Genomic DNA, 10,762 nt, shown 5'->3' on the forward strand with positions numbered 1-10,762 from the left:
TACAGAGTTTTCTTTAGCCCCTTGTTCATAAAGAATATTATCTTTCATAAAGATGTTGTTAAGGTCTCAAACCTTATTAAGAATAATCCCAGCTCTAACCAGCTTTTTATTGTTCATAATCAGGAACTTCTTACCAGAAGACCTTATTTGAAGCTTTGCTTTGAAGGATGGGACATCCATTTAACTTTGTTCTCTATTGTACCTTTCTCCAAAGAGTCTTGTGGAGAGGGTCACGGTGATTAGATGGTTTCAGTAAAGACACATAAAAGTATCTTAAATTATAATTAATATAATGAATTCCATATCTCTCCTAACAGAAATCTAGAACAGATTAATTCAAGATTGATTAATTCAAAGGTGCAACATTTCCAAGGATTCTGTGTGATTCTCTTGGCTCTTCCCTCATGATTGCAAGGACTGCTCTGGCTCCAAATACCACATCTCGTTTGCAACATCCAAATGTAGAAAGGGGTGATCCTCATGAAGTGCCTTTTTTTTTTTTTTTTGGTCTTATAAGAGTTAGAAAAACCTTAGAGTAACACTCTAGTGGACTTTCATTTATGTCTTGCTATCCCGGGTTGCATCACAAGACCATGCCTAAACCAATCCCTGGCAAGGGGAGAGATTCATTATGAATGCTTTGAACTAACCAATATTTACTCCCTAGGGAATAGGAGTTATCCATTAAGCAAGTGGTCACCCATACCTGAACAAGATTGGGCTTCTATTTGTAAGGGAAAAAGAAAATACAGTTTGGCCTACAAGCCATAATTTGCCAATTCCTATGCTACTGCAACATTTTACAACTTCCCTGAGCCTTCTTATGACCACCTGGGAGTGTGAAAACTAGATTCTGGACCCTTTCTCAAACTTTCTGAATTTTGACAAGCATATTAGATGATTCTTAGAGAAGACAAGTTAAGAACCCTGTGCCCTGTGAGGTCCTCTCCCTCATATTGTGTGATGGAAAAGATAGAGGAGCCCTCCACACTAAAGTAGATGCTTCGGCTCTTTCTTATCCAGACATGGGCTCACAAGAACATTACTGCTATGATTGTGTCTGAAAAAGCCAAGTGACATATAACTGAAACAACTTTTGGGATAATAGAACTCATAGGTGCCAGACACTGTTCTAAGCACTGTTCATTCATTAACCATTTTAAGCCTCATAACTTTGTGAGGTAGGTACTGTTATTATTCCCATTTTACTGATGAACAAATTAAGGCCTCAAGAGGTTAAGTAACTTAATCAAGGTCACATAAGTAAACAGAGGAACTCAGTTTAAACTCAAACAGTTTGGTTCTGGAATTTGTACTTACAGTCACTGTAGCCTGCTTCCACCTATACTATATACCACTTTCATTCAATTCGGGTAATTGAACCAAAAGTTAGTTTTTGATTTGTTACTTGAGATGTTCAGGTACTGTTTCAACTTTTTGCTTCTAGCTCCTACTATAGAAGTGCTTCTAACTACAGGGAAAGCATTATTGTTTTTTTTAACTTGTTTTTGACATAGAACCTTTTTCTGTTGCCCAGTCTGTAGTGCAGTGGCGTGATCATGGCTCATTGCAGCCTTGACCTCCCGAGTCAAGCACTCCTCCTACTTCACCCTCTTGAGTAGCTAGGACTACAGATGTGTGCCACCACACCAGGCTAATTTTAAAACTTTATTTTGTAAAGATGAGGTCTCACTATGTTGCCCAGGCTGGTCTCCAACTCCGGGGCTCAAGAAATCCTCCTACCTTGGCCTCTTGCATGAGCCACCATGCCCGGCCTACTTTTTAAAATCTGATTTCCATTCCCTCTCTGTTCTGTATTAGACCGTATTCAGTTTAAAAAGAAAATGGAAAGGCTTTAGGAAGGCTGTGGCTTTGTGGCCAATGTTATTTGTGAAGGCATGCCACAATGCTTATATTTTCCACTCAGGGATCAGTAATGGATCATGAAGCTACTGCAAGAAGGCTTCCACCATTGCACTGACACACCCTCCAAGTGAAGGCAGTCCCAACCCTGCTGTTCTTGTTCAACAGAAACCTCCCATTTCTGGAGGGTGAGAAACCAACTGGCTCCAAGAGTGGCAGATGTTCAGTCTCTTACTGGGATGCCAAGTGGATTGAAAACTTTCCTGGCTAGAGTTTTCTGTCACAGGATAGCCAAGCACCAAAGGAACCAGTAAAGGCAAGGGGTCACTTACAATTACCAATACCCCTTTTCACAAGTTAAAGAGTTGTCTGGATGGCACTTGGTCAGGAAATAGAACAGGGAGTTTTCTCCAGAGACAAAAGGAAACAATAGGATGAAAAGGGTAGAAACAATATTACGGAAGCTTGGTTACATGCTTAACAAAGCTCAGGATCAATCCCAAACCTGAAGATGCCAATGTCAGAGCCTATAGTTGGGCTGGGTGGAAGCGAGAGATCAGGACTTGGAAATGAGTTTTGTTCTATCCTGTTCTCTAGAAATGAGGGGAAAGGGTATCTGGCTAATACACAAAAAAAGTCAGAAGCAGACAGGTGGCAGACATGCCTATAGAATTCCCAAGATAAAGAATTTAGAGAGCTTTAGCAGCTTTTCAGACAATTGCCACAGGGCCTCAGAAAAGCCAACAAGTAGGTAGCAATGACTGTAGTGATAGTGATCATTATTGTTGGGGTGATGATAGTGGTCCTTCATGTTGATGGTGATTGTGATGTTCATGATAGTAGTGATGGTGATACAGCTGACCCTTGAAAACCATGGGAGTTATGGACACTGACCCCTACACAGTTGAAAATCCACATATAACTTTTGACTCCCCCAAAACTTAACTACTGTTCACCAGAAGTCTCACTGATAGTGTAAAGTTGATTAACATATATTTTGTATACGTATTATATACTGTATTCTTACAATAAAGTAAGCCATAGAAAAAATGTCATGAAGAAAATTATAAGAGGAGAAAATATATTCCCTATTCATTAAGTGGAACTGGATCATCCTAAGGTCTTCATCCTCATCATTTGCACGTTGAGTAGGCTGAGGAGGAGGAGGAAGGGGGGGTTGGTCTTGCTGTTTCAGGGATGGCAGAAGCATAAGAAATTCATATGTAAGTGAACCTGCACAACTCAAACTTGTGTCTTTCAAGAGTCAGCTGTATAGTGGTGATTGAGATGGTTATGGTGGTAGCGGGGGTGGTGATGTTCATGGTCAGGGTGATCAAGCAGGTCATGATGATGGTGAAGGTAATCATAGTATTGTTGCTATTGGCAGTGGTGGTGGTGAAAAGGGGAGGAAATCTAGACACATAGGACTTGATTGAGAAAGGGGTTTAATAAATGTTTTATTGACCCAGTTCCAGCATAGAGACTTGTAGAAGGGAAGTACAAAAATGTTGACCTTGATCTCTGCCTAATAATTCAATCTAATAACTTTGGAGTCAAAAGCTTCTATTAATTGTTTGTTTAGGGAGAGATAGTGACCTATAGTGAATGGCATTTTTATTTAAGATACTCTTAGCTAATGGGCTTCTTGATTTTGAAAGTGAAGTTTTTGCATTCACCCCATTCTTGATGGAAAGAGGCAGGGCTATCTTACTGTACAACTCCAGGGAGCATTCATTATTCAGTTGTCAGTGTGAATGGCACCCCCAGATAAGTTTAGTGCCCAGACTGCAGCTGTACTCATGGCCTTGGCATAACAGAGTAGCCTGCAGTAGTCTGAGAAACTGGGGGCTGGGGTCTGAATTCAGGGAACATTTAGGAAGACAAAATTTTCTGAAAGGAAAAGAATAGTACCAACAACAGGGAAACAGGCCAGGCTCAACACTGGACAGAATTATTAAGACATTCTCAGCAATGGGCAGCAGTCCATGAACTTAGGAAGGGCATTGTTTGATACCTAAATTTTAAATTCTTTCCAGTTCTTAATTGTTATTACCCTGTGTTATTCACAAGTCTTTTTTTTTTTTTTTTTAATACTTTAAGTTCTAGGGTACATGTGCACAACGCACAGGTTTGTTACATATGTACACTTGTGCCATGTTGGTGTGCTGCACCCATCAACTCGTCATTTACATCAGGTATAACTCCCAATGCCATCCCTCCCCGCTCCCCCCTCCCCATAATAGGCTCCGGTGTGTGATGTTCCCCTTCCAGAGTCCAAGTGATCTCATTGTTCAATTCCCACCTATGAGTGAGAACATGCGGTGTTTGGTTTTCTATTCTTGTGATAGTTTGCTGAGAATGGTTGTTTCCAGCTGCATCCATGTCCCTACAAAGGACATGAATTCATCCTTTTTTATGGCTGCATAGTATTCCATGGTGTATATGTGCCACATATTCTTAATCCAGTCTGTCACTGATGGATATTTGGGTTGATTCCAAGTCTTTGCTAATGTGAATAGATCCACAAGTCTTAAGGAAAGTCTTACAATACTTACTCTTAGAGTCATGTAAGATAAGGAATAGATCAGCCTGCAGGTGATAGAGAACTGAGCCAAGAGAGGGACATTAGGCAACCAGAAAAAATGTAACATAGCAGAAGAATTCAAGTACTGCTCTAGGCTGAATGTTTGTCTTCCCAAAATTCGTATGTTGAAATCAATCCCCAGTATGATGGTATTTGGAGGTGGGGTCTTGGGGAGGTGATTAGGTCATGATAGAGCACTCAGCGGGATTAGTGTCTTTATAAAAGAGACCCCAAAGAGCTCCATCTTCCCTTCTGCCATGTGAAAACACAGCGAGATGATACCTGTCTTATGAACTAAGAAGTGGGCCCTCACCAAATCTGCCTGCACCTTAATCTTGGACTTTCCAGACTTCAAACTGTGAGAAATAAATTTCTATTGTTTATAATTTCCCAATTTATGGTAATTTGTTATAGCACTCTCAGTGTACTCGGACAGGACTTTCTACAAAAAAATCAGGGGCATATACTAGCTTTCCCATAAGTGGGATGGGAGGAGTTGAATTATTTTATTGAAATATTAAAGAAAAGGGTGACCCTGGAAACCTGGAGAACTTGGAGATATATAGGTACAATAATTATATTTACTGATATTTATTGAACATTTACTATGTGCTAGGCTTTGTAGTAACTGCCTTATGTGCCTTATCTCAATTTACCATTAAGAAAATAAGGCATACAATAAATTATTTTAATCAAGAGAATGTAGCCAATAAGTGACAGAGCCCTATTTAAACCTAAATCTGCTAAATTCCAAGTTCACACTCCAAATTTTTGATCACTAAATTTTTTGACTATACATTTCTATCACTGAAAACTTTGAGAGCATCCACTCCAATGTATGTATATTTATATATTCATAAATTATATATGTATTTTCTCCATTAATAAATACATTATAAAACACAAAAATAGAAATAAATTAAGAAATAGATTAAGTAATATAAAATAAAAGATAAAAAGATTTTTTAAAAAGAAATGTTAGTAGTTTCATATTTATTAAATATGCACAAAATACTTTTTTGTTCTCACTAAAAAATATTAATAGTAGCTGGAAAAAGAATATCCCAAAGACACGTCTGAATGGAAGAAGCCCATCACTGGCTGAGCTTACTAAATCATAATACCACTTTTTCATTCTTAATCTCCTTAAGCAAAAATTTCTGTTGAAAATCAGCTAGCAAACATGCATATTTCTAGACGTCTATCAGTTGTCCTTGCAAACTAATAGAAAAGTGTATTTTTATATATTTTTGTTTGTTTGTTTGTTTTGAGATGGAGTCTCGCTGTGTTGCCCAGGCTGGAGTGCAGTGGCGCGATCTAGGCTCACTGCAAACTCCGCCTCCCGTGTTCATGCCATTCTCCTGCCTCAGCCTCCTGAGTAGCTGGGACTACAGGCACGCACCACCACGCCCAGCTTATTTTTCTGTATTTTTAGTAGAGACGGGGTTTCACCGTGTTAGCCAGGATGGTCTCGATCTCCTGACCTCGTGATCCGCCCGCCTCGGCCTCCCAAAGTGCTGGGATTACAGGCTTGAGCCACCGCGCCCAGTGTATTTTTATATTTTTAACATATCTCTTCAAATTTTACTGAAACTCTTCATTTAGATAGCTTTTAAATGAAAATTCTGCTTCCAAGTGTTTCTAAGAATGCAGATATGGACATTTGTATGTGATAATACTTTTTAAGAAACAATTACATAAAATGGAAACACAATAAAACATTATTTTTCAAAATTTTTCATAGTAGGTTTCTTGTGAAATTACATAGGTTTTTCTCACTCACTGTTTTAAAGTGTCCTTTTACCTTGAAAAGACAGTTTAAATTGTGAGTCTTTTTTCATTTTTCCCCCAAAATATCTTCTAGGTCATTAGAATCAGCTACTTGTCGTCAGGGGGGAAAAAAAAGATCAGCAACTTTGAGATGTGTGTTTTCATAAAATAAAAATATCATGAGATAACCTAGGTGTAATATAAAGATTTTCATGGGTACAATTCTCCTTCCCACTGTCATCACCCCCTCTCCCACAGTCTTATAAGATTTTGCAAAAGTGGAACTATTTAGGACAAGGTTTGGCAAATGTTTTCTGTAATGGGTTTGATAGTTAATCTTTTAGGTTTTGTGGGACATATGGTCTCTGTCACAACTACTAAACTCCTAAACTCTGCCATTGTCTGAAAGCAGCCATAGACAATATGCAAAAGAATGAGTACACTGTGCTCCAGTAAAACTTCATTTGCGAAGATAGGCAGCAGGCCAGATTTGGCTCAGGGAACATAGTTTGCCAACCCCTAATTTAAATTATATAATCCTAAACCCACTCAACCAAAAGCAAAAAAATGCAATATGTTACGACACCCTGAAAGGGAAAAAAAGGGTAGATACCTCCCTCTGCTCCAGGAACCTCTTATTCTTTCTAGAGGGTACTATGCCTACTGTACATGATATGTGCTCGTTCAACAGACAGCCCTAATGAGAGTGTTAAAATATGAGGAAACAGCATTTTTTTTCTTCATTTTTTAAAGATAAAAATAAATAGATGTTATAATATTTGTGTCTTTCAATTGATCATTATATGTACCTCACTTTCAAAATACAGGCTTAAAGCTACTGCACATCTTCCTGCAAAAGCAGGTCATTGAGGTAAAAATGGTAAAGGTACACAGGACCTTTACTCTCTTCTTCCAACTTTCAGATGTGAGGCACCAATGTGATAGTTTGGTGCCTTCAAGGATGAAGTTCAAGTGTTTCAGAGATGAACTAATGGATGAAGAAACAGAACAGGGCTTGTGGCTCTTGGACAAACTTTTTAATCACCAGACGAGGTCTATCTAGACATGGTCTGGAAACCAGATGTGTCAAACACTGAATAAATAATGTTACCTTAGTGAATGACTGCAGAGACCACAGCAAGGTGCAGAAAATTTGGTACCCATTCTTAAGGAATAAGGTTAACATAAGTTTAACTTAAGACGAACTAAGACAGACATATAAAAATATAGTCTGTCTGCCAAAGTGTCACTGTGCATCACAGACCCACTCCCAAGTGAAGGAGGGAGGAAGTCACTCTGACTGAGCAGAATGGTGTATTTCACCGTCTCTAGGAGATGTGTTACCTGAGAAGATGTATGATAAGGCACCAGATTTTTTAAATTGTGTTCTTTCACAGATAGCCACAGTGGCAATAATTTAGTTGATTTGATCAAGACAGACTGCCAGTTTGGAAAATTCTGGTAAAACATGATCTACTTGATGTAAAATGATGTGGTTTGTTTAGACTTACTGAACTGGAAAATGCCAAATTTCTTTTTCCTTGGCACCACATGAGTATTGTCTGCAATACCAAGTGCAGAATCCCAGATCAAATCAAGACATCACTGAGCTGACGGTGCAGTGTCCTTAAGCAGCCATGGCTTCCCCCGAAGACAAAGGTTAACTCTATCTTCTCTATTTCATAAGTTTGAGCTGGAGTCAGTTTATATGTGTCAAGTATTTGTAAATCTGGACATTATTTGTCAATTAAGGTTCCTCTGATCACATTAAGTTTTGTGGGCCCTTGTAGACTCCCACCCCGACCCCCTCTGGAAATTCCTGCTCGATCAACATATTCTGTTCTCTTTGGGACAGAGAAATGGACCATACAGTTTGAAACAAAATTAATAGAAATGTGAGTAGAATGTGAAAGCAGGAAATTAATGTTACTTTTCAAGTAGCAAAGGACTCTGCCTAGAGAAAGCTTGAATTCTAGTCTCAGCTTTTCTTAGAGCTTTGACCATATCACTTAACCTCTTTAGGTCTCAGTTTCCTCATCTTTAAAAGAGTGGGGCAGATCTTTACTGTCCTTTCCAACTCAATTTCTCTTACAAGAAATTGTAAAGCTGTAGCTTAAATCATTAATAGTAAAGACTTTGACCTTAGAGACATAATAAACTTCATAGGGAATGTCATCTGATTCCAACTGAGTGACTCTAAAGAGGGATGTCAAAAATAGAAAGTGGAAAATACAAGTCAAAATTCAAGATTATTCACAATTGTCACACAGATCTCCACAGGACTCTCAAGGCATATTTGCTGCCTGTATCAGAGCAGTCCCTCCTTGGGATGGAGCTACAGTCAGAGTCTTGAGTTCTAGAATTCTTTCTGAATTATTCTTTCACTCTCTCAGGTTTTTCTCTCTCCACCTCTGCTATCTAGTGCCCACATGACACCATTTCCCCTCCCTCCCACAAGAATACTAGAGGGTATGTGTTGTTAAGAGCCACAAAAACAAAAGCCTTCCCTGAAACCTGATCATGAGGACAAGGGACCCTGGTGTGGAGCTAGCCCAGCCTTCTCTAGTGACCCACTTTTTGATAACTTCCTCTCCTACAACCAGGTTCTGTCAGCACACATAACAGGCCTGCGTTTGGAAAGGCCTGCACTTGGCAAGACCTCTTGCAATATTGACTCTGGCTTTCTCCCCTGGGGCTTGTGCCGCAGTGGAAGACCAGTGGCCAACAAGCTGGCGTCCAGAAATACCTTTCATCTGTACCCTACTTCACAAAGTGGGTAGACTCTGCCACCAACTGACAGCATTCATTTCTTGAATGGAGTGTTCAAAGATTCTGCCAACAAGATGATGAGCAGTTTCTGTCCTCTTTTCCCCTTCTTGGTCAGGTTGTGCTCTCTGACTCAGCTCCACATGCAGCTGCTCTCTGGGGTGTTACCATGGCTTTTTGAAATGAACCATTTCTCCTTTCTGCAGCCCCACTGGGACTCAAAACTGTAGGCCACGCTGCCAATTCTCCAAGCTCTGCCCCTGTGCGAATTCTCACATCCAGCTTGTAGTTGATGGAAATTTTTACAAGTGACTTAATTTCTCACAATTCTACTAGATACATATTTAATACATTTTTAAAATAGGTACTGAATGTCATTTCCATGGCTCTTTCAGATTATTGATGGGAAATTTTCAAATAAAACTTGTGTGTGCTTAAGTGCTTTGTTTAACAGGAGACAGATTTTATTTCCACAAGAAGCAGAGATTATAAGTATTATTAGGTATCCTTCCCTGGCACAGCATTGTAGGAAACAATAGCGATTGTGCTCAAAATACAGCAAAAAAAATTTTGATTTCCATTGTGTTTCTTAAAATTTTACTGGTAGCTAAAGGCTCTTATCAATCTGTAATTATAAATGGTCCAGAATATAAATTAGCTGTGAGAACTGAGAAAAACATTTCTGCTGGAGCAAGTTCATTCTTAGAAACCAAGACCTACCCCACCTTAGAAGAGGAAAAATTATGTATGTGTTGGAAAGTTTTTCAGAAAAAAATCATCTTTTTTCAATTCTCTGTCTGAACATTGGTCAAGTTAGTTATTCAAATCTTTCAATGGATCAGAAATGAGTGCACTGTCTTCCAAAGAGGATATCTCTCCTGAGAGAAAATGCCTTTTCTGCAACGTTTCCTAAGCTCAATCTTACAAAGACCATACTCAAGCATAGGCTGAGAAATGCCCATACACTGGGCCAGCCAAGAAGATAACTACACAACTGATTTTAGGAGCTTTTCCCCTTTTAACATTTAAAATTTATCCCAGCTGAAACTGTGATGTGTAAGTACACATGGAAAGAACTTTGGATAAAATATATCTGTAATTATTTATACTGCAATGCTTTATTTTGCATAACATCTGTTTATTTAAATAGCTAATGTATGCACAAGTAAAAACAATGTGAAAGTTACAGAAGGACATATAGAGGTTATAAGTATTGTTCAATGTCCTTCTAATTCTAATTCTCCCCTAACCCCTGCTGAGGCAAAAACTGTTATCAGTTTTTTTTAATATATCCTCCCAAAGATTATAGCGTATGAAACAAAACACATAGTTCTTGCACCTTGCTGTTTTTCATTTAACAATTTATCTTGGACCCCAACCTCATTGTTTAATGGCCGAAAAGTGTTCTCTCATATGAATGTTCCATAATTTACTTAACCAACCCCCGACTTGCATATGTACCATTCTTTCTATAGATTTAATTCCTAGAAGTGGGATTGTTGGATCAAAATGCATTTTGATTTCGGATAGATACTGCAGTGTTGCGCACCTTAGATATTGAACCAATTTACCAGCATTCCCTGAATACGTCTGCCCACCAAAAAGAAAGAAGAAAAAAAATAGTATGAGAGCACAATGGTCTCCTAATCAGTCTCTTTGTTCTGTTTGACTTTGTATCCTTATGGATTTAATTTAAAAATATAAAAGTAAATGTAACAGTGTGATGCAATTAGCATAATATTATCATTCAGATCTCAACTAAAATGCTACTCCCTCAGC

Source organism: Macaca nemestrina, chromosome 2 (assembly GCF_043159975.1).
Source record: "Macaca nemestrina isolate mMacNem1 chromosome 2, mMacNem.hap1, whole genome shotgun sequence".
Taxonomy (NCBI): Eukaryota; Metazoa; Chordata; class Mammalia; order Primates; family Cercopithecidae; genus Macaca; species Macaca nemestrina.